The sequence below is a fragment of the Chenopodium quinoa genome, unplaced genomic scaffold (assembly GCF_001683475.1).
Source record: "Chenopodium quinoa cultivar QQ74 unplaced genomic scaffold, ASM168347v1, whole genome shotgun sequence".
Taxonomy (NCBI): Eukaryota; Viridiplantae; Streptophyta; class Magnoliopsida; order Caryophyllales; family Amaranthaceae; genus Chenopodium; species Chenopodium quinoa.
The window spans coordinates 1,378,366-1,403,614 of NW_018744080.1; the positions used below are offsets into that span (position 1 = coordinate 1,378,366).

The following is a 25,249-nucleotide window of genomic DNA, read 5'->3' on the forward strand; positions in this document are numbered from 1 at the left end:
TTGCCAAATTATGATAATATACCCTTGGTCCGAATTCAAGTTAGTGTGGAGTTTTGTGAACCAGATTTGGTTCAAACTTCACAATTTACCTCAATATATATTACACAAGCTTTATCTTATTATATCTATACATTCTTGAAATATCAAAATGCCATAACAATAAATTTAAAATATAAAGTTTAGAATCGAAATAAGTGCAACCCTTAATTTACAAAACCTTAAATATAAATCATTGTATCGCTTAGGGACGATAATATTGGAAAAGAGGCCTTATTGTCATGGTAGGTTACATTAGCCTTAATTAGAATCTTTTGATGAAATTATAAATGTGATTGGAAATAACATCAGGCTTCTCTTGCTGTATGAAATGACCTACTTGTTCAAGTATGACCACATCCTCTAAGAGTGGTACATCCTTTTTCATTCCCCCTTGATGAATGTATTCCCTTACACCAGGCATATAGTATGTTAGGTCCAAGTCACCTACAATAAATTTCACAGGTACTTTCACCTTTGCTCCTGTCCATGCTGCTGTGAGTTCCCAGTTTCTGGAACAAAAAAGAAAAATATTATGATGGATGTGAATATTATATTATCATCCCTAGCCGATGCAATAAGTTAAACGTTTAACTTTTTTTCGTTAAATAATATCTTTATATTAAATTATTTCACAAGTACTTTCACCTAAATAATTGACACATTTAACTTTTTTTCATTGTTCATACACAAATTTGGAGCATCGTTTTTTTTTTTTATTAATGTACTAAATATAAAATTTATCATGAAATATATGATAGTTAAATAGGTTATAATATAAAGTTTTATAATATCAAATTTTTTTATATATATTTACTACTCTCTCCGTTTCGTAATAATCTCAACACTTTGACTTTTACACCATTCATAAGCTTACTTTGACTATACTTTTTACTAATATATGAAGTATATAAAAAAAAAATATGTTGCTATGCAAACTATTTTTGAATTAGTCTTTATGCATATTTTCTTTATATTAAAGTTTTATAATTTTTTAATAAAATGTAATCACAAATATTAATAGTCAAAGTTGTGAATTGGTATGTGTGTCAGGCTGTCAGCCATAGTGTTGCGATTATTATGAAATAGAGGGAGTAATATTTAATCATATATAACTAAGGTCAAACTAGTGCATTGACATGTATATCAAATTTTCCTGTATCAATTATATTGGAACTGAGGGAGTAAAAGATTGTAAAAAAAATGGGTGGGTGTATATAAAATGCAAATAAAGTAAGAAAATGTGTACGAGTAAAGAAATCTATATACTTATACTATAACGGAGTATATAAAATGCAAATATCCTTTTTTTAGGTAGGCCATATCCCTCCTAAACTTTACTTTTTTTTTTCTTTTTTAGATTTTGGAAACTCTCTTTCGTACTCTCCAATTTTAGAAAATTCTCCATGGTGAACAAAGTTTTATGAAATTATCTTTGGTACTCAGTAATTACCGTTTCTAATTCAATGATGACATTAATGATATAAATATGCAATTAGTTAACTAAAGGCATAATGATTAATATAATCTTATGATGTGTCTAATTTATATAGTATTTTATTCCCGTCGCTTGGTCATAATTAGTAGTGTTTTTGGCTCTTTAGAGCCACTTTTATTACTAATTAGTGTTTTCTAGTGTTTTTGTAGTTTTGGTTGAGTTTTGTAGGAAATTGCACTTTTGGAGCATTTTCCCGGGTTTTCATGTAGCAACTACGGACATTGAAGAACACGACCATTTTTGAAGCCCAAGGCCGGTTAAAGTCATCAAGCCGGTGATTAAGGGCTCGACTTGGGGAATACGAGCGTTGGACCGAGTATTCAAGACCCTAGGTGGATATCCGAATTGGGCTAAGAAGAAAGCCCAATCGAAGTTCCAAGCTTCAAGGAGAAGCCGGGCCCGATCGGGTGAGCATTGGCTTGATCGGGCGCGGCTGTTCAGAAGGGTGTGCGAAGAAAAAGGCGGGCTCGATCGGGCAGCCCTTCGCCCGATTGGGCGCGTGTTTCTAGGGAGACATCTTCGGCGATTTCTTAGTTTCTAATTAGGAGTAATTTGAGATTATTGTTTAAGCACGATTTTAATTCTTTTGCTTAGGACTTCTTCTCTTAGACTTTCTCTCTCTACTTAGCTTTAGATTAGTTTTCTTTCTCTACAACTTTGTTCTTAATTTAACTCCTTAATTCTGATTACTTTGGTAACGATTTCTTCTATTTTAATCTCAGTTATTTACTTTATTTCTTTCGTCATGTCTCCTTTAATTGATTTGTTTAGTTTATATTTAATTTTGTCTGAGTAGTTTTATTTCTAGGGTTTGCGGGGATCCATAAATAATATGAGGGGGTAATTTATTGTTGTTGATTGTCAATGCTGGACTAATTTCCTATTGATTGATTTAATGCTATGTGACTAGATTAGGTCCGATCTTTTATGCATGAGTTTGACAATATTGATTCGAGATTCGAGAGCGGAGAATTGATGTTTAGGTCTAGTTTCAATAGACAGGTTAATTTATAAATGGTTAAGTCGAGATTCGAGAGATGAGATTTAATACCGGTAGATTAATTCTGTGATTGTAATAAGTAGCGAGAGCCCTTTATGATCTGATTAATTGATGGATTAATGATTGATTTCTATGTTTTACCCTGGAATATTATTTATTGGTGAACCTATGCCCTAGGTCTTTTATCCTTTGATTTTCTTCCTACTTTTATTCCTTCCCACTTTTACTCTTTTTATAATAACAAATTGGTTACCTAATAATTTAGATTGCTTTAATTAATTAGGAATAGAAAGACCAGTTTCCCTGTGGATTTAACCCTACTTCCCTATCTGCATTAACTAGAGGATTTAGGAATTACTTTTGATTGGGTGATACAACTTTAGCCTATCAAAATTTGGCGCCTTTGCCAGGGAAACGGTTTTATTTTTATTTCTAATTGTTTTCTGCAGTCTAGGTTATTTCTTCTTGTCTCAGAGACCGTTAGTTCTTTGAGGCAAGTCTCATATTTGCTTTCTAGTTCTTTGTTTATGCCAGGTGTTCTAGATCAGGTGATATCCCATTCGATCCTGAGATCGAACGATCCTTCCATAGACCAAAGAATCATTACAGGTAAATCCAAGCGGGTTCTGGTGATAAAAATAATCATCGAGACCCTCCAACCGATTCTAGAGATTCAGAGGTATCTTCAGATCCAGAATCAGAGATGGCGGTACCTAAGAAGCTCAGTGATTATTCGCAACCAAAGCTTACAGAATTTCCACACCTTACTCCCACTCCAGCTCTTGATGGGGTACAATTCGAGATTAAACTCAATTTATCACGATGATAGAAAGGAAGCAATTCAATGGAGCTAAGGGTGAAGACCCAAATCTTCATATAGAAGACTACTGTCAATATTGTAATACCATCAGGCAAGTTGGGGTCACACAGGACCAAATCAGGGAGATTCTCTTTCCTTTCTCTTTATGTGAAAAAGCCAAATTATGGTTTAATGGATTAAATAGAACTGCACTTGGTATAACTGACTGGGAGACTCTTGTTTTAAATTTTTATAATAAATATTATCCTGTAGAGAGAACATCTGTACTAAGGAGTGCTATTCACCACTTTGTCCAAGAGGCGGATTAAACTTTATATGAGGCTTGGGAGAGGTTCGAGGATCTAAAGAGAGAATGCCCCCACCATAATCTGGCACAATGGCAGTTGATCCAAGCCTTTTACAATGGGATTGGAAATTCATCTAGAATAATAATTGACTCTGCAGCTAGTGGGAGGTTTATGATCCTTAATGTTGATGATGCACGTTAAGTTATTAAAGATATGGCAATTCATAATTCCCAATATGGGAACCCTAGAGGCTTTGCTAACAAAGGGAAACATAGTGTCGACTCTATATCCTTTTTACAAGCTTAATTAACCTCTATTTGCCAAAAATTAGACATTCTTAGTACTTTAAATGTAGCTAATGTTTCTGCAATTAATAATAATGCTAATGAGGCTTTCTGTGAAAATTGTGGAATTGTAGGTCATTGGGAGCAAGATTGCAGGAGTTCCGTGGAGCAAGTTAATTCCTTTCAAGCTTATAGGCAGAATAACCCATACTCTAACACCTACAATCCTGGGTTCCGGAATCATCCAATCTTTCCTATCGGAGCACCAATGTCCAAAATCCGCCACCTCCACAAGAATCACAGGCGCCACAACAACAACAACAAAAATATTACCACCCCAATACCGGCTAGAATAACCAACCACAATAACCCTCCTCATCTTCCGACCCTGCTTTGGCAGAAATTAGAGCGATGTTGGCTAGTATGCAGAAGCACATGGAAAGTAGAGATGTCCAAATTGATTCGACCATAGCACATAATAAAATTGTAGATAATCAAATTGCGCAGATTTCTACTACTCTACAAGCCCGTCAATAGGGAGCCCTGCCAGCACAGCCAACCAGGCCTACGGATTAAGCTTTTGCAATTACTCTAAGGAGTGGTTCACATTGTGAAGGGCCCCCCTATGCCCAGAGATGATGAGCCTGTTATAATGAATAATGCTAATCTTGATTCCATTAAACCTGACAATGTAGCTAACAGCCCTGCAGGGCTAAAGAGTAGTACTAATATTTCTGATAATACATTGCAGGGTACGACTCCAGGGAAGGTAGAAGCTCCAGATAAGAGCAGTAATTCTCCAAAGCCAGTTATCATACTTCCATTCCCCAATTGTCACTTGAAAACAAATTTGTATAAGCAGTTTGGTAAGTTTCTGGAGATGGTTAAAGATTTGCAGGTAACAGTTCCCTTCACTGAATTAATTACACCAATTCCTGCATATGCATAATTCATGAAGGAAATATTGACTAGAAAGAGGTCTATTAGTGAGGTAGAGACAGCCGCTTTTACTGCAGAATGTAGCGTCGTACTTCAAAATAAATCTCCACCTAAACTGAAAGATCCGGGTAGTTTTTCTATCCCTTGTCATATTGGCAATCTAATGATTGATAATGCATTATGTGATTTGGGTGCTAGCGTTAGTGTCATGCCATTGTCTGTGTGTTTCAAGTTAAATATGGGTAAATTAAAAGCTACTAATATTGCTCTACAAATGGCCGACCGTTCTTTTAAATACCCCTTAGGTGTTTTAGAAGATGTTCTTGTTAGAGTAGGTAAATTTTATATACCTGTTGATTTTGTTGTTCTTGATATGGCTGAGGATATGCAAACCCCAATTATTTTGGGTAGACTATTCCTTAACACTATAGGAGCAATTATATATGTGAAATGTGGCAAATTGACACTATCAGTAGGGGACGATAAAATTACTTTCAATCTAAATAATACCCCTAAAAGCCCCCTGACAGAGGAGAAGTGTTTAGTGTTAATGTGGTTCATAATTGTTCTAACAAGCCCCAAGCTCTTGTAAAAGATCCCTTGGAGGCGGTACCTTGTGTTGCATCTTCTACGGATGAAATAGACAAATGGCAAAAGGAAGTTGATGCAATAGAAAGAACCCTCTACACTGTCGGCCTTGGCTTTAAAGATGAGAATTGAAGGTGGAAATAAACAAGGATGTTGTGGAAATTAAGCTTACAATAAGTGTCCCACCAGGTCGAGTTGCAATTGCTCAATCTAGTGATAATTTGAAGCAACCATCGGTTGAAAAGGGGTCTCAAGTGTGTATTAAAGAACCCCCAGTTCAAGTCAAGGAGGATCCACGAGATAAGGTGAATTGGCGTCCCACAGGGCATGTCAGGAAGCCGCGTCGTGGTGTAAACACCGCTCGACAGGGTGAGAAACCACCCGACCAAGCAGTAGGCCATGGGTCCTAATTTTTAAACTTGGTAAGAAGGTCGTGCGGGACCTAGATAAACCAGCGCTTTGCAGGAGGTAGGCAACATGTATTTCTTGCTTTATAGACTAGTTTTTGCGTTCCTTTATTTTATTTTTTTTTAATTTTTTTTAGAGAGGTGAGGAGAGTGCAATTTTACCTTTTCAAAGTGTTTTTGTACAAGTATTGAATCAACAAGTAAGGAGATTTAAAGAGAAAAAGTAGAAGAATTTGTGTACTCCGAGCTGGGCACGGGCCCGATCGGGCGAAGCTCGCCCGATCGAGTGTGCAAGTAAAGCAAGAAATCGAGCAAAAATTCGCCCGATCGAGCAAGGAGCCCCGATCGGGCGCGCAAGTGAAGAAATTTTGGAGGTTTAACTCGCCCGATCGGGCAAGGCTTGCACGATCAGGCGCGCAAGTGAGATAAGAAATTTGAAGGAAATTCGCCCGATCGGGCGCATTTTTGGAGAAATCGAGTGAAGCTAAAAGATATATTGGGCGGAGGTCGCCCGATCGGGCGCGTAATTGCAGCTTTGAGAATCAAGTAATTTTCCCGATCGGGCGCGCCTAAATTAGGCCGACTTACTTAACTTCTTTTTCTCCTCCCTTCTATTCTTTTCTTCCTTATTTCATCTTCTTCATTCACTCTTTCTCTCTCTAAACTCCATTTTCATACCTTCAAACTCACTTTCTCTTCAAGATCCCCTCAAATTCTCCCATCAAAACCTATAAATTTTCACATAATCTTCATCCTCTCACCTTCCTCTACATTCTCCATACAATTTTCCCACTTTCTCTCAATATTTGTGAAAACCCTAAGAGAGAGAAAGCTTCAAATTCCTACTTCAATGGCTTCCAAGAGATCTAGGCAACAAAGGGGTGAAAGTTCAAGACAACAACCACCAATGGTTAACCCGAAACTCCAAATTCCGGGGTGGAGCGAGGTGGTGATCAACTCAACCGAACAACGGGCTAGGATGCTTAAACTCATTCAAAGGCAGGTAATTTCTACTCGCTTTGTACTTCATCCTACATTGTCTAGAATAGGAATTGATAAACCGGTAGAAAAATTGTTCAAGGGTATTGGAATGAGTGGCTTTTTTCAAATGCACTATGACACTTATGATTATTTGACTTTGGAATTTATTTCTAGTTTTAATGTGATTAAAACTAATGCTTTGATTACTCATGTTCAATTCCGATTGCTTAACAATGATGTGCGAATGACTTTGAAAGAATTTGGTAAATTGTTTGAGCTAAAATCGGATAAACTCATTGAACCTTCCCAAGACCATATTGCCGTGGTCTATAAAAAACTCACAGGGGAGGGTTTAACTAACCTCCAAGATGCCAAGGGAACTTGGATTCAACATCCCGTGCCAAAATTTTGGCAACAGTTTGTTAGCCTCACCATTTTTGGGAGGCATGTTACGGCTAATGTAAGGAGGGATGAGCTATAGTTTTTAGCCTCCTATGAGATCCCTAGCGCCAAAATATTGAACATCCCGCATAGGATAGCCCAACACTTCCAAAGGGCGGCCAATGCGGCCGAACGGGGTAGGTCTAGGGCACCTATCTATTTTGGTGGGTTGGTCACCCATATTGCGGTCAAACATCTAGGTTTCACTCCGACCGGCCATAGGAAAGTAGAGGGTTCTACTCTTATGGACCTTACTTACCTAGGAGGCCTTAATTGGATCCAACCCATGGGTGGTGAGACATGGTAGATAATCCACCGAGAGTCGGGTAGGAGAGACCAAGCCTTTAAGCTACCCAACCCCACCTTGACTAAATTTGAGAAGGGTAAGCCTTCCTACACATTCGAGTTAGATGGTCAAGGGGAGGCTCAAGCGGCTCACCATACACCACCCCACCCACAACCTCAATTCCAACCACCACCCCAACCCTACACACATGATATCCCTACCTCTTTTGTTGATTATAACATATACCCTCATGCCCCATATGAATTTTCGGCTTTTAGGAGCCAACTCGATAGGATTAAGAGGGGACAGGGAAGAGTAGAGGGTTTAGTGCAAAACCTGGACACTAGAGTAAGTTGTCTAGATCGAATGGTTGGGTATGTGGAGAGAAACCTAGGGAGGGGTTTATACCCCATGTACGATGACTATGCACACCAAGGGGCTATCCCCCCGAGGCTCTTGTTCCCGACTGGTTTCAATACCCCCAAGGAGGGTATTCGACCCCCGGTGCCTATGGTAGTTATGTGGACTATTCTTCGGTTCATGGTTATAGGGCCGATGGTCCTTTTAGCGGGATTAGGGGGAATGTGGAACAACTTTGCAGGTGGTTCTGGTTATGGTGGCGTTGGTACGAGCCATGGAGGTGCCGGCTCTAGCCATGGAGGTGGCTACTCGAGGATGGATGAGGATGATGATGAAGAGTAGCTACTCCTAGCTACACCCCAAGTCAATGAGGGCATTGCTTGATTTGACTTGGGGGGAGATGATCTTGTACATATGGTAACTCTCTCTCTCTTTTCTCTAGTTATTGCTTTCTAGTATAGATTTTATTGCTTTCTAGTGTAGTTTTTATTGCTTTCCTATATGAAAAATACAAAAAAAATTGAAAAATAAAAAAATCCAAAAATACGTTCCAATGAATTGTAAATCATGCTTCCCTGTGCCCCATACTTGAAAAATATTGTTTTGATTCTTGGTATATGATAATGAGCATTGTGACTTTGTTGATCATGATTTGAAGTTTGATTGTTCGGATGCCTAAACATGTGTCAATTTTGCCCAACTACTTGTGAATTAAGTGCTTGAATAGTTGATTTGGTTAGGAATTGTGTCATAGTTCCTGGTATGTCAATAAATTTGAGTATTGGTTTGCAACTATGAGTAATGTTTGTATGGCTCAATATCATGCACATTGTGGAGGACGAAGGCGTTCATTCTTTTAGGTAGCCTTCAGATGATTTTAGATACATTTGTTCCCTTCTTGCTACCCATGTTATTTCTTGTGCCCTTTTATTGATTATTAACCACATTACAAGCCTATTTAGCCCCATTGGTTACTAGTCCCAAGCTTGGCTTGGGGGAGCTTTTAGTTAGTGAGGTGAGGGAGTTGTACTGTGCACATTATTTGCACAATGTGGGGATAAAAGAATAGTGTTTGTTCTTTTGATTTTGTGGTTGGAAAAATTGTTGATGGTTTGTTGTTCAAGAATGAATTTTTTTTTGCAATGTGAGATAAAAAGAAAAATAAAAGAGCAAAAGAAAAAAAAAATTGTTTCAAGTATCCAAATGTTCTATGTGAAGGGTGCTCAAGAAAAAAGAAAAGAAAAGAATTCAAAAAAAAAAAAAAAAGAAGTTCAAGTTTGAAAAAAAAAGAATGAGTTCAAAGTTTGTTTTATTTCACTGTTATTCTTTATTATCATATTTTTGTGAGTGAATGTGTAAGTGTTGGGATTGTTGTTATGTATGGGATTGTTTGGTGAACTTTTGTGGAGTTAAGTTATGAATGGAGATGATTTGGTCATTGTTTGTTTTTGACCTTGGGTTTTGTTAGGATATGGCTCCCTTAAACATGGATTTTCTCCCACATTTTCCTAAATGTTTCCTACCCTTTACCCTAGCCTTACATTACAAGCTTTAAAGACCTTCCGATCGTTGTGCATAGAGTTATATGAATGTGAAAGTGTTGTTTATCAATGCAAGTTATGATTTGACATATTTCGAGTCGACTAGTAGGTTGAGTGTATATCTTTTAAACACACGAGAGTGTGAGTTGGGAGGGCATTGTTCACATAAAAGGGGTTGAGATGGAGAGCGATCGAGTACATCTTTTACTCGCCACATAAATGAGAGTTGAGTGTGTGAGCACTAGTCTTGAATTCTATATGCTCATGTGGTTTTCTCTACTTGACAATTGTTGGGGAGGAAGAGTGATTTGATGAATGAGATTGATTGCCATTGAAGCATGTTTATTAGCTTTGCCTTGAATGGTTTGTGCTTGATTTTAATTCCATGGGGTGAGGCATGTTTTATATGTTTATTGATGAGCTCTTTTCTTAGGGACAAGCAAAGGTTTGGCTTGGGGAAGTTGGATCTGTCTAATTTATATAGTATTTTATCCCTGTCCCTTGGTCATAATTAGTAGTGTTTTTGGCTCTTTAGAGCCACTATTATTACAGAGCCACTATTATTACTAATTGGTGTTTTCTAGTGTTTTCGGAGTTTTGGTTGAGTTTTGTAGGAAATTGCACTTTTGGAGCATTTTCCCGGGTTTTCATGTAGCAACTACGGACATTGGAGGAGCACGACCGTATTTGAAGCCCAAGGTCGGTTAGAGTCATCAAGCCGGTGATTAAGGGCTCGACTTGTGGAATACGAGCGTTGGACCGAGTATTCAAGACCCTAGGTGGATATCCGGATTGGGCTAAGAAGAAAGCCCAATCGAAGTTCCAAGCTTCAAGGAGAAGCCAGGTCCGATCGGGTGAGCATTGGCTGGATCAGGCGCGGCTGTTCAGAAAGGTGTGCGAAGAAAAAGGCGGGCCCGATCGGGCGCGTGTTTCTGGGGATACGTCTTCGGTGATTTCTTAGTTTCTAATTAGGAGTAATTTGAGATTATTGTTGAAGTACGATTTTAATGCTTTTGCTTAGGACTTCTTCTCTTAGACTTTCTATCTCTACTTAGCTTTAGATTAGTTTTCTCTCTCTACAACTTTGTTCTTAATTCAACTCCTTAATTCTGATTACTTTGATAACGATTTCTTCTACTTTAATCTCAGTTATTTACTTTATTTCTTTCCTCATGTCTCCTTTAATTGTTTTGTTTAGTTTATATTTAATTATGTTTGAATAGTTTTATTTCTAGGGTTTGCGGGGATCCATAAATAATATGAAGGGGGTAATTTATTGTTGTTGATTATCAATGCTGGACTAATTTCCTATTAATTGATTTAATGCTCCGTGACTAGATTAGGCCGCATGAGTTTGATAATATTGATTCGAGATTTGAGAGATGAGAATTGATGTTTAGGTCTAGTATCAATAGGCAGGTTAATTTATAAATGGTTAAGTCGAGATTTGAGAGATGAGATTTAATACCGGTAAATTAATTATGTGATTGTAATAAGTAGCGAGAGCCCTTTATGATCTGATTAATTGATGCATTGATGATTGATTGTTATGTTTTACCCTGGAATATTATTTATTGGTGAACCTATGCCCTAGGTCTTTTATCCTTTGATTTTCTTCCTACTTTTATTCCTTCCCACTTTTACTCTTTTTATAATAACAAATTGGTTACCTAATAATTTAGATTGCTTTAATTAATTAGGAATAGAAAGACCAGTTTCCCTGTGGATTCGACCCTACTTCCCTATCTACATTAGTTAGAGGATTTAGGAATTACTTTTGATTAGGTGATACGACTTTAGCATGTCACCTTACTATATATAAAAAAAAAAAAAACCCAGCCATCCCAACCCCAACCCACTGCCAGCCCCCTCCCCCGGCGGCTAGCGACCCTCTCCCTCCTTTCCCTTGGTGCCGACGGCCTTCTCCGTGGTAGTGGCACGCTAAAATTAGCCACTAATCTCCTTCCTCCGATTCTCTTTAATCTCTTTCCCCGATTCCCTCTAATCTCCTTCCCCTGATTCCCATCCCATCCCAGCCACCCCCCAGTGTCGGCGTCACATTGAACCGACACTCCGCCGCCACCCATGAACCACGATGATAAAATCTGGGGGATAAATCCTTCGAATGCTATGTTTCTAGGTTCAATTCGCCTCAATTCAAGGTTTGTTAGGGTTTTATGGGTGGTGGTCATGGTGGTGAAGAGGTGGCGGCGCCGTGAAAGAAAGAGGGGAAATGACCGGTGGGATCATACTCAATCAACCTCTTTGGCTAGGACGAGGCATAGTAGGGTGGCGCCCAATACACCAGCAACTCCCATCGGCGCCGGCTTCAGGGTGGTGGGTAGGCAGGGGCTGGGTTGGGGGAAGAGCGAAGAGGGAAGAACTGGGTGGTTTTTTTAAATATGGGTATTTTGGGCATTTTTCTTTTCTCTCCCTTTTAAAACATTAACCATGGTTAAATTTTCGAAAATTCTAAACTTGTGTTACCAATAAATTAGTTTTAAAAATTATAGATTACCGAAGATAATTGGATATTTTAGTGTTTACTATTGAGGAGAAGAAAAAATATTAATGAGCACCATTGAGAATTTCCCATAGATTTTTACATAATTATTAATTTGCAACTTTATAATTTAATTATTTAGTTTTATGCACATATTTCTAGACATTTTTATTTTTGAATTTCAATTAACCTTAGTTTTATAAGATATTATTTTTAATTACGCTTTATTTTATAAACCTGGCATGACTCGAGAAATATCTAATATGCTTACAAGTAGTTCTAAAGGCAATTGACAAAAATTTAAGTTCAAGAAATAATCTATGACAAAAAAAAAAAAAAAAGATTAAGATTGGGTTAAAAAATTATTTTTTATTTATTTTACTCTTGAATAATCTATTAACTATTACTAAAACAAAATATTGTTGACATCATCAATCCTTAAATTATCCTACATGTCAGTCTAAGGATAAAAATTTTCTCTCCATTTTCTATGTGTGATGTCATCATTTATTTTATTTTTTTAACCTACACTATACATTTTTCTAACAAAAAAAAAATAAAATTACCACTCTTTTATACACAAATGATAAAACTTTATTTTATGCATAATAATAAAAAATAATTAAAGTGTGCAATGCACGAGTCTAATCTAGTTAAGATATATAAAAAATAAAAAGTTCACATTACATTAGTTCAAAATTTTCAATTCATTAAAGTCAAATTTACCTAGTTTTCTGCAAATTAAACTAAAACTAGTAATTGGCACATGCACTGCACGGGTTATACTTGTTGGTTAAACATTTTAATATTTTTTTATTCATGAATTGTTACGTTGTACATTTCGATTTCTCTTAAGTATAATTTAAATCTAATTATATGTAAACATAAATTGCAATGTAGTTGTAAAATAAAATACCACTTAAAATTAATTGCATTATTCTTAATTAAAAAGTTGTGTTATGTTGATTCAAAAAGAAAAAGCTGTGAAAAAAAATATACAATTTTTTTTTTGACAAAGAAAAAAAAAATAAAAAATAAAAAAATAAAGCTAAGTCACGAAATTTATCAAATTATAAATAAAAGTTAGGATAAGATCTAGTGTTTTAAAAAATCAAACGAACATTTAAAAAAACTATAAATGAAAAAAAAAATCATTTTTAAAATGTAAACTAAATATTATCCAAAACCAAAAATATATTTTAGTGGATCTAATTCAAAATTTAGTAAAAACATTTTTTTTTGGGATGCAAACAAAAATAGATTAAAAACTCCAAAAAAAAAACCACAAGCAAAGTTCAACTATCTATAACTATAACTAAAGAAAAAACCGCTTACATCAGCTGTGTACACATGTCATTTTATCATTAAAAAATTTCCCTCCAATTTGCTTATGACATCATCATTTTTTTTTTCCTATTTTCGTCTTTCAAAATTCAAGATCGAAAAAACTAATTCTTAAAAATAAATAAAAGTGTGAACATCAATTAATCAAAAACATATTAATGACTTTTCTCTTTTCAAAAACCCTCATTTTGTGGTTAATTATTTTACACTCTCTTATTGATTTTTTTTTAATTCTAATTAAATCGTGCATCGCATGAGTATTAATCTAGTATAAAATGTAAAATAATTGCCAAGATTTATAAATAAAAAAAATGAAATGAAATGGCATTATAGAAAAAATTGTAAACTGTTGATAAAAAAAAAAATCTATAAAATTGAAAATATCTATAAAAAACGCTAGATAAATTTCTAAAGCACGATTTGTTTTAAAATAAACAATTGCATAATTCACAATAACAAAAAAAAATCAAAAAGAATTTTCGGAAACAAATTTGACGAAAAACTACCATTATAAATTTAAACTAGAAGGGAGTTCTTATAATTCTCCTCTTTATACAACGTAAAATATTGTATGTTGAAAGTCAAATTAAAAGATGAATTGTAAACAAAGTTGAAATTTTTTACCTACGAGTGCTCCATTAAAAATTCAAATACCACGATTTTTCTCAAAGTTGTATAAAGAGGAGAATCATAGAGAGAATGAAGAACAAAGAGGAGAATTGCGAGAGAGGGAAAATATTTAACATAATGGTTTAAAGTGATTTTTTTGGGGAAATGGTTTATATTGTATTTAAAGGAACCAAGAGACCCAATGTACAGTGAACAAAATGAAGAAGCGTTTGGTTTCAAAAAAACAAATAATATGCCACACCAGAAATAACACAAAATTTCAGCGATATTCCAAGAATAAAACGACCATTGAATCATTCCAAAATGAAATGACCTTTGATACACATCTGTCAAAAATAGAACATGACCGGTTGGTGACCTATTTAAAAGGTTACCTGTTAAACGTGGCACACTATCATTGCTCAATTTTTTTAACATTTAAACAAAAACTCAAGGGTTCGTTTGGCATTGCTGTGTTTTGCTGCTTTTTTTTTTTTAAAAAAAAAAGTATATGATATATATCCCATAATGAATAAAAAATTATATAAACTTATTATAATCATGATAATTTTGAAAACTGACAACAGAAAAATGAAAACACCTTTTTCTTGTTTCCTGTTTTTGGTTTTAAAAAAAAAACAGAAAACTGAAAACCAAAAATGATGCCAAACAAGCCCTAAAAAAACAATAAAGGACACATGGTTTCTAGATTTCTGATAAATTTTCGAGTTATAAAATATTAGTATAGATGTGTTGAAGTTTCTTCAAAAAATATGTGTTAAAGTTAGTAATCATAGTCCTCGAAACTTAGCTTACCAAGGTAATTAATGTAAGAGGGTGAGAAAGAGGAACATACAAATTTAGAGCACGATAATAATTTAATCCTCTAGTGAATCCAGTCTGTGTAAATTTGTGAACGTAATAGGTAGCTTCTTCTTTGGACACAAAAGAAGGAAAAGGGGGCACATCTTTGAAAGCCTGTCCTTTGGGCAAAAACAAGGGCCCTGGGTTGCGATATGAAAAAAATTTCCTCAACATTTTTTCAGCTCCACCTGCTTCAGAAATCTCACTTTCAATTTCTCCTGGTACCTTTTCAATAATTTAACAATGAGAACAATTTACATTACAGAGTAATATATAGTGAGATATTTATAATCACGTAAAGTGAAAAATGGATAAGTAATAAAAATAAATGAGAGTATATACTAGAGTAGTCTTTCTTGGTACGTATCTTGATCGTGTACAACTTCTTTCTCCTTAATACCTAGATATTTATAATCACGTAAAGTGAAAAATGGATAAGTAATAAAAATAAATTAAAACAGGCCCAAAACCGGGTAGTCTTTCTTGATACGTATCTTGATCGTGTACAACTTCTTTCTCCTTAATACCTAGATCTTTGGATAACATTGTTTACATTATTATTATCTTTAATAATCTCTTCTCCAGGCCAACGTCATTATTAGGATATTTTGACTTTTACCACAAAAAAAAAAAAAAAAAAAAAAAATCAAAAACTTGTTTTTTATCACCAAAACTTTTATTTTACCACCAAAAAATTCTAAAAATTGTTTTTTATCACCTAACATCAAGATAACCGTTAAATCTAACGGTTTAAAAATAAGTCTTCGAATTTCGTGCGCAAAACATGTTCTTCATAGGTTTAGGGGGGCATTTTGGCCCTGTTGGACCAATTTGAGGTCAGAATTGAAAATAAAAAATGATCGGAAATGCCTCGTTTTGCGTGTTTCACGAAAATCAAGGTATTTTTAAACACGCAAAATTAGTCATTTTCGATCATTTTTTTGTCAATTCTGACCTCAAATTGGACTCAAAGGACCAACATGCCCCTAAAACCCCTAAACACCATGTGTTTGATACGAAAATAAAAAAAATTTAAAAATTTTTGTTAGGTTTTTAACGACAGGTGGTAAAAAAAATAATTTTTAATTTTTTATTTGGTGGTAAAATAAAAGTTATAGAAGTTTTGGTGGTAAAAAACAATTTTTTTGATTTTTTTTTTTGTGGTAATAGTAAAAAAAATCCTCATTATTATCCATTATTCTTTTACCTAATTTATTGTCAATCTTTTGTTGAATAACTTCAATAGTTAGAAGGTCTAGATAATCTAACTTCTTAAATCCCATTTAATTATTTTCTTCTATTTCATTATCAAAAGCAATCCCTTTTTCATAAATTACTTTCATGATTTGATTTAGTTTATCAGGGTCTTCTTTCTTATCAAATAAGATTTGTAATTCTTCAAGCATTTTCTCCTGAAGATGATGATGGCTCATCTTTAACGTCTTTGTTCTTTTCCTTTTCACTAGTGGGTCTTTTAGGGAGTGATACTATAAACTTCTTATTTTTATATAAATTCTAAAAAGGGTATTGATATTATTTATAAGGGACAATTTTTCTTTATTAAGTGATATTTATTTATTAGACTGATGTCAAACTTCATTTGTTAAAGCAAGTTATATTTGTTTAACTTGTCCTTTTAGCTCACTTAAATTTTTATTAATATGATATGTACGTTGTTGTTAACAGCTTGTTCTCAATATTAATATAACAAGCATATATGCTATCAACTTTTATTTTTAATTCACCAATTTGATCTATTATATCATTAAGAACTAGGCTAAAATTAATAGTATTTTCATGAATGTGAATAATAGTGTTTAAAATCAGGTTTTTGTACATTTAGTAGACGGCCTAGTATCATCTACTTTTACTTTATTATTAGTTTAATTAGCAACTTGTTTTAATCTTAACCGTATGGCTCTAATACCAAATTAACACAACTACTAGAAAATTAAGATTATTAAAAGAGATTATAAATATTAATAAAGTACAGAGTAAAATTGCTTACTAAAAAATCAACTTATTTGAGGTCTACCACTGAATACTAATTTGATACCATTGAGCAATAATTTCCTACCAGTGACACTTAAAATAAAAGAAATTTTTTAAATTGCAGTCATTTAAAAAAAAAAAATTGCATATTGCAGCCCAAAAGTTGTTATAAATTGTAAATTGCAACTCAATTCAATATTTTCATCGATTTGCGTATCAAAAAATGTTCGGTTAAGGTTTTATCGTCCATTTTAAACCTTAAATACTTACTCCACTTTTCATTTGCAGTTGTTTTAAAATAATTACACGGTCGTTTTAAAATAATTAGTTCTTTCATCTTTAAATACTTTCTCCACTTTCCATTGGTGGTCGTTTTAAAATATTTGCTCCATTACCCTATTTAGAAAGCTTTTATAAATCATATTTTATAAATTTAATATTCTCTCTCCTCCAATTCTCTCACATATTTTTGTTTTTTTACAATTTTTTATCCTTCCATCATCCCCACTACCTTCATATTTTATTACTACCTCTGTTACATATTATGTGCAACAAAAACATCGACACAGACTCCTAGAAAAAATTTGTATGTGAGTGGTAAATGGAGAGAGAAATATAAAAAAGCATGTGATGAACAGAGAGATAGAGAGAAATGACAACCAATAAAAGGAAAGAAAACATTTGTTACAAATAAAGTGTAGTATCTATTTTTAGTAAATGTTGTACATAATATGAAACGAAGGTAGTATTTTCTCCAATTTCTCCTAAAAGTCCACACATGGAAAAATGAATCAAGTATTTAAAAATAAAAGAAGTAATTATGTACTGCTTGGTCTTTAAAATATATCATTGTGACCTGTAATGGTACTACAACTTTTTACAATTTTTTTTTTTTTTTTTTTTTTTTTTTTTTTTTTTTGAAACATTTACAAAAAGTATTCTAACATAGTGAAATTCCTAAATTATCCCATGAGATTTGCAGCTCACTGTTAGCCGTTGGTACTTCCTTTCTTTGGAATCCCTCAAAAACTAGTCCGATCCCTAAACATAATTTCCAATGGATACTTTCGACAACCAATATAAACCGTTGGTTTTGTGACTATCCGACTGTGAGATAGAAAGCTTGGACATGCTTAAGATGATTGTTCTCTGAATCATGAAGAGAACCAAAGTACTGCTATGACAATTCACAATAAAATCCCTTGCATAATCATAATCCTAAGCCTGAAGAGACTGAGGACTTTGGTTCATGGATGATGGTGAAGAAGCCAAACCGTAAAAAGAACGAGGATGCCCCAATTTCTCACGGTGAAAAACAAATTTTGTTTCTCACATGGCATTTTCGTAAATAAACCAACAACTTTATTCAACTGTGGAGCCCACAATAATGAAAAAATTATTGATTTATTCACCATATCTTCATCATTATTAATGCTTAGTACTTACACGACAGTGCACCAACTTTTTAATTTAAAAATGGAAAACTCTCTCTCGAATAACCCTCTAAGTGCGACTAAGAATGCGAAAAATGGTGCTCCTTCCCTTGAGGAAATAGACTAATTGGATCGATCAAACAAGAAACAAAAAAAAAAAAATTAAAAAAAAATAACCATTTGATATTTAATGCTACTGCTGAAGATGATGAGGAGATAGCTGATGCTGGTGTCGAGAAGCAAGCAGATAAGGATACTACCATGGGGGAAAAACAGCCTATGGCAGGGTAAAGTGGAGGTACAATTTCGTTTAGCGATTTGCTAAGGGGTGAGTCCTCTATCCCCAAAGGTCCTCAAATGGAGATTATGGATATAGAGGATGAAGAGGAGATAGAGTCAGATGATGAAAGTATCTCTGAGGAAATTCCTAATGATGAAAGATGTCCTGTGATTAGGTTATCAAATGAGGAAAAACAAGGCTTCAACAGCCATGTAAAACTTCTTTGATAATAAAGGTGTTTAGTGGTAAGATTGGTTACATGGGATTGATTAGAAGACTGAAGAAAAATTGGAATATCAGGAGAGAATTAGTCCTCACTGATATTGGATGCAGTTACTACATAGCAAGATTCACAAACAAAGCTGATTACAACTATGTATTGACTCAAGGTCCATGGTTACTTGATGATCGATAATTACCTCACGATAAGAAAGTGGATTCCTAATTTCATTCCTGATGAAGCACCAATCAAGGTCCTTACTTCTTGGGTTCATATACCCAACTTTCCAGTGGAGTATTTTGATATCAACTTCCTTTACAAAATTGGTTCGAAAATTGGCAAAATGTTTATTAAGGGTTGACAAAACTACTGCTCCAGCTAAACGGGGTTAATTTACTAGAATTAGTGTGGAGATTGATCTCTTAAAGCCATTATTTTCCAAGTTTGGTTTATAAGGAAGAGTTTGGAGAGTTCAATATGAAGGAATTCGTATGATTTGCTTTAAGTGTGGCAAGCTTGGACATGCTAAAGATGATTGTTCTCTGAATCATGAAGAGAACCAAAGTACTGCTATGACAATTCACAATAAAATCCCTTGCATAATCATAATCCTAAGCCTGAAGAGACTGAGGACTTTGGTTCATGGATGATGGTGAAGAAGCCTGGCCGCAAAAAGAACGAGGATGCCCCATTTTCTCATGGTGAAAAACAAATTTTGTTTCTCACATGGCATTTTCGTAAATAAACCAACAACTTTATTCAACTGTGGAGCCCACAATAATGAAAAAATTGTTGATTTATTCACGAAAGCACCCACATGAGATACAAATTTCGTTTCTCACCATGAGAAACAGGGAATTTCCCAAAAAGAACACCAATCTAGACAAAAGCCCAATTGGAGGAGCAAAACCAAATTCGGGTGGAGTTCAAATTTTGGAATGAAATAATGTTAATCTTGGTGGAGCTGGAAACAAGGGTTTGGGGTCAAGATTTGCCATGTTGGAGGGTTAGGATGAGGAAATTTTGGAGAATGAAAAGGAGAAAAATAAGGAGGCAGAAAATGTGGTTGAAGATAAAGATGGAAGTTTTATCCAGACGATTGATTTAGGAGAAAAATTGCAAGATCTTCTACCTAATGAAGGATTTGTTCCTATCTTTAGAGAAAATAATATTCCCTCAAGTCAATCTCATTCAAAATTAAAAAAAAAAAAAAATCCTACCATAGTTTATCAGGAAAAAAAGAAGATTTTATCTTCCAAAAATAACACTGAGCCTCTAAAGGAAATTAATGATAATTAAACTATTATCATTAACAAAAATAATAAGGAAGTCCACGCAGGAAAGGAAAATCCATTTTATTCCTTCGATGCCCTAAAGCAACCGACACAGAGGAAAATATTCAAGCAAATTCAAGCATTCTAAAGGCTAGCAAGGTGATCATTCAAGAAGCAGAAGTGCAAGACGAAGCAATCACTCATGTCTCAAACTCTTTCACCGATCACCCTCAAAGTTCCTACAAACAAGATACTTTGTATAGGACACTCGATGGAGGAGCCATACATGGTAATTTTGAATCCCCTGATTTATGTACTGGAAGTACAACTCGAATCAATGCTACCACCAACTACAACCTCACTGGAGTTGGTGGCTACTATGAAGATTCCCAATGAGTTTAAGCGTTTGCTTAGATTCATTATTGATGCATATATTTCCTCTTTACCTTCTATACGTTTTTATGTGGAAGATACAATCCCGAATTTAGCTCTGGACTCTCTACCAATTACTTGTATGGTGTGGAACGTTCAAGGTGCGAGTAGTAGAAATTTTATCTCTTCGATCTCTTGAGGATTTGGTTAGGATTAACAAGCCTAATGTCCTTACTTTGGTTGAAGCGCATATGGGTGGTGAACATGCTCTTAAAATTGCTTCGATCTTTGGCTATGGTGGTCATGTGAGAACGGATGATGTGAGGTTTAGTGGTGGCATTTGGGTGTACTTAAAAAAGATGTTGTCACTGTTAGCCCAATATATAAGCACATATCACCATGGAAATCTCACGTGATGGAGCTACACCATGCTACTTCACGACAGTTTATGCAAGCCCGAACCCTGCTAAGAGGAAAGAATTATGGGATGAGCTAGAAAATTTTGCTCATACTCGATCATGACAAACCTTGGCTTATGGCAGGGGATTTTAATGACACTCGATTCCCATCGGAAAAAAACACTTCTTGTAGTGAGACTAATAGAAGATCGGCTCGGTTCAATGAGTGGATTGAAGGCATGGACTTATTAGAGGTGGAGTTTTCTAATGCAGCTCACACGTGGGCTAGAGGTAAAACTCCCGAAACAACATATGTTAAAAGAACATAAGTTAAAGAACATACATTAAACAACGCATTATCTTTCAAAAAAAAAAAGAAAAAAAAATCGAGTCAAATTCAAAGAACATACGAGCCAAATTAAAAGAACATATTTTGTATTATTGAAATCCAAAAAATATGTTTTATCAACATATGTTAAAGAACATAAGTACATAAGAACATATTATCAAACATATATAGGTATAATCTTTGTCAAACACAAACATGTTCTTTTTCGAACACTAGCATGCATGTTCTTTTTCAAACACTAATATGTTTTTTTTCCATGTTCTTTAAAATATGCCTAAAATTCTTTTTGGATGCACCATGCGCATGGTGCACTATAATATTTTCAGTAAGTGAAAGTGTTGTTAGTTCACACTAATCAAGTGTAAAAATAAAAGTGAGTATTAACATGCATGTATATCCCAGATTAAAGGAATAAGAAATGTGTGTTCACTTTAATTTATAAGGCTAAGATAGATGCCACTTCCCTCATTAGCATATACTTCCTCTGTTCTTTTTTACTTGACATGTTTCTTTTATCACGCTTGCTAATACAAAACTTTAACGGTCAATAACTTTAATTCTCCATAATTAAAAAATATAAAAGTTATATATTATAATAGTACTTATTGAGACGAATCCAAGATGATCCAACATAAATATTTTTTCCTTACATATTATTCACAAAACACGGTCAAAGGAGGGGTGGTAAATAGTGTAAATGTCAAAGCGGGTCAGGTAAAAAATAACGGAGGAAGTAGTTTAAAGTGTAACCTCCTTAGACTTAAAAAGGAAACACACGTGACGGGTCCGTCCGAGTTGTTTGTCACCTTTTCTAATACGGACTAAGTTCTTACTCTATTACAATGGATGAATTTCCTAAAAGAATAAAAAATAAAAATTGGATAAAGTCTTTTGTTAAAGATCTGTATATTTTTAGACCCTAATTTGTGTATTTTACAAAATTTGACGTTGTTGTAAATAATGCTCCAATTTGTAGCTATTGGAAGGTCATCTTAATTCTCCAACGAACCTCATTATTGATCTAAATTGGTTCATTAAAATTTGTATCCACTCTAATGTAACACTAAAACAAATAGAGTACTTGTAAAGAAACTTAAAAGCATCAAAATTTGTATCCACTGTAATATAAAACTTACACAATTGAAATAAGAAACTTTAAAGCATGTATGTTTAGGAGATAAAAAGAGAGGGGCAAGGAATATGGGAAAGAATCATTATAATTTCTATACCACATAATTAATTTTTGAGAGGGATAGTAAAATAAAGAATTAAAGCTCTCCTTATCCCTCAAATTCTTAACATGGTATAATGGGGAAGGGATAATGATTATAATGTAAAACCATATTTACCCTTTATGAAAAGAAATCTAATTATCTATAAATAAACTAAAGGAACAACCGCTGACAGCATATTGTCCACGTGTCAGGTTTATAAGAAAAATTTTCCCGCCTAAATAAAAATCTGACGTCATTATATTTTTTTTGGTTTCAAATTTTAAATTTAATTTCTCCTCCTCTAAATTTATCTATACTCTTTAATTTATTTATTTTTCTTCTATCACCAACGACTATTGGTATCTAATACAACTTTCCCTTATGCTTCATCGAATAAAATACTTTGATGTATATATTTTTTCTATTTTCCTTTATATATATATTACAAGTTTAAAATCATTTTTATTTTCTTAATTAAAATCGTACATTAAAAATCTAACTTTTATGTACATGCTTAAATTTTCATATTCGGTGTGTTCTTCTTCAAAATTGATTTCATAAAAATAGCATTTACAACTAATGTTTATGTCTCAATAATTTTTCTGATACGTAAGAATACATAAAATATATATTCTATATTTCAAAGAAATCCGTGCATCGCACGGGACTAATCTAGTATAAAAATGAAGTAGGCCTTTTTCGGGAGCATTCAGCGGGCCACATAAGAAAAGGTAATTTTTTGTCCAATAAAAAATTAGATTAATAATTTATTTTAGAATTAAAAACTTTACTCGCCATCTAAGCAAAAGTGACGAATAAGATTTAAAAATTTTGACACATAGCTAAAAACAACGAATAGAGAATAATTAAAATTTAAATTATTTTTAAAAACCAATGATTATCTTCTCAAAAAAAAAATTATCTTTTTTACATATATGGATTCAAATTTTTTATCGCAAATATCTTTAATCTCTCCCTAGAAAATATTATAAAAGTTTGATTTTAATAACGTATTTATCGAGACGAATAAAATTAAATCTCATATGACTAATCCCCCATAATTTTTAATAGTTAAACGATTATAAATGAGACTAACATTTTAAACGGAACGAGTATATTAAATAAACGCATAGGAAAAAAAAACTTATTTTGATCAACAAAAAAAACGAGATCTGTCATTCTTTTTTTATTATTAAAAATTTAAATTGTCACATAAGCAAAATTAGTGAATAAGGTTTGGATTTTAAATTCAAGCGTCATGTAAAATATATAAAACAACAAAAAATAACTTTAGTGTTAAAAATTAAAAATTATCTTATGATATAGGAATTTTATTCATATATCTAATGAATGATCTTCATAAATATACAAAATTTTAAATTAAATTAAATAATTTACTAAACCGTGCATCGCACGGGCTTACATCTAGTATAAAACTAAAGGAAGGACAAAGTTTATTAATAAGGACATATTAGTAAAAAGAAATATAAAACTAAAAGAAGGATAAAGTTTATTAATAAGGATATATTAATAAGTGTTGAATTCAGGTTACTTTGTTACTAACCAAATTTAACAGTAATTTTATTACTTATCCTATTTTTATACCAAATAAGGTTACAAATTTCAATATATGGCTAGCCACAACGTGTGACTAGCCATTATAGGAGATACTTCGTTAGTATTACAAGGGTTACTCGGTCAGTTTTACGGGTTTTACTTAATCAGTGCTATAGAGATTACTCAATCATATTATAGAGGTTACTCAGTAAGTGTTATAAGAATTATTTTATTAATTTACAAGCGACCATATAATATGACCAGCCAGACACAAAACCTGTTGAGTAAAGGTTAAGACTATTTTATCCTTACTCCAACTAATAATACCCTAAATGATACTCAATAAATTACCTGAAAGCGGGAAACATAATAGTCATCGCCATAGGCAGCACGAAGCCCATCAACTAGCTCGGTTTTAGGATTCCGGGGAAAGAAAGCCACGCTAAGGTTCACCAACGCCTTCACACGATCTGGCCGAAAGAGGCACAACCACCAAGCAATCATTGCGCCCCAATCATGGCCAACCACAAAAACCTCCTCTACCCCTAACTAATCAATCAATGCCACCAAGTCACCCACAATGTGCCCGTAAGTGTAACTACAGGCATCCGTTGGGGCGTCTGTGTCGCCGTAGCCCCTCATATCGGGGGCTACGGCATGGTAACCAAGAGTCGAGAGGGCCAAGATTTGGTGCCTCCAAGAGTACCATAATTCAGGGAAGCCATGAATGAAGAGTACAATTGGTGCCCCCTTAACTCCTTTCTCAGCTACATGCATATTTATGCCATTCACATGAACTTTTCGGTGTGTTATGCCTTCAGATGTTTCCATTTTTGTCTCACCAAAGTTTAGTTTTTTGGTGGAAAATGAAGGTTGGTTGGTTGGTTGGTTTTATGGTTTTCGCTTTTTTTTTGTTGTGGTCTTATTATTTGTGGTACTTGAGAAGTTTTACATAAAAAACGTGATGAACAAGGACTAAGGAGTGGACCAAGTGTCATCATTTATATTAAAGAGGAAATGAATTCTATCCATAGATTTCACAATTTGTTCTGTCATTGTAGTGTCGTTGTTTCTTTCATTTAAGAGAGTACAAATTACTTCAATTATTTTATTTAGGACACATATGAATTGGAAAATTTTACATAAAAGTGAATGGTGCGTGTATGCTTTTCATAGTTTTGTTTTTTTGGTTAAAAGGAGCGACTAGATTAATTCATAACATAATAAAGTTAATGTTAGTACAACGAGTTTCTGGGCAGAGCAAAGCAAGGGTCAGCAGAGCAAAGCAAGGGTTAGCAGAGCAGAGCATAGCAAATTTCAGGATAGCAGAGTCGAGCAGAGCAGATTTCAATATTATTATTAATACTATTAT

General features: G+C 34.0%; 1 pseudogene; it reads right to left on the reverse strand.

The window, feature by feature from the left end:
• Positions 1–25,203, reverse strand: LOC110691427 (annotated as a pseudogene).
• Positions 25,204–25,249: the final 46 nt, after the last annotated feature.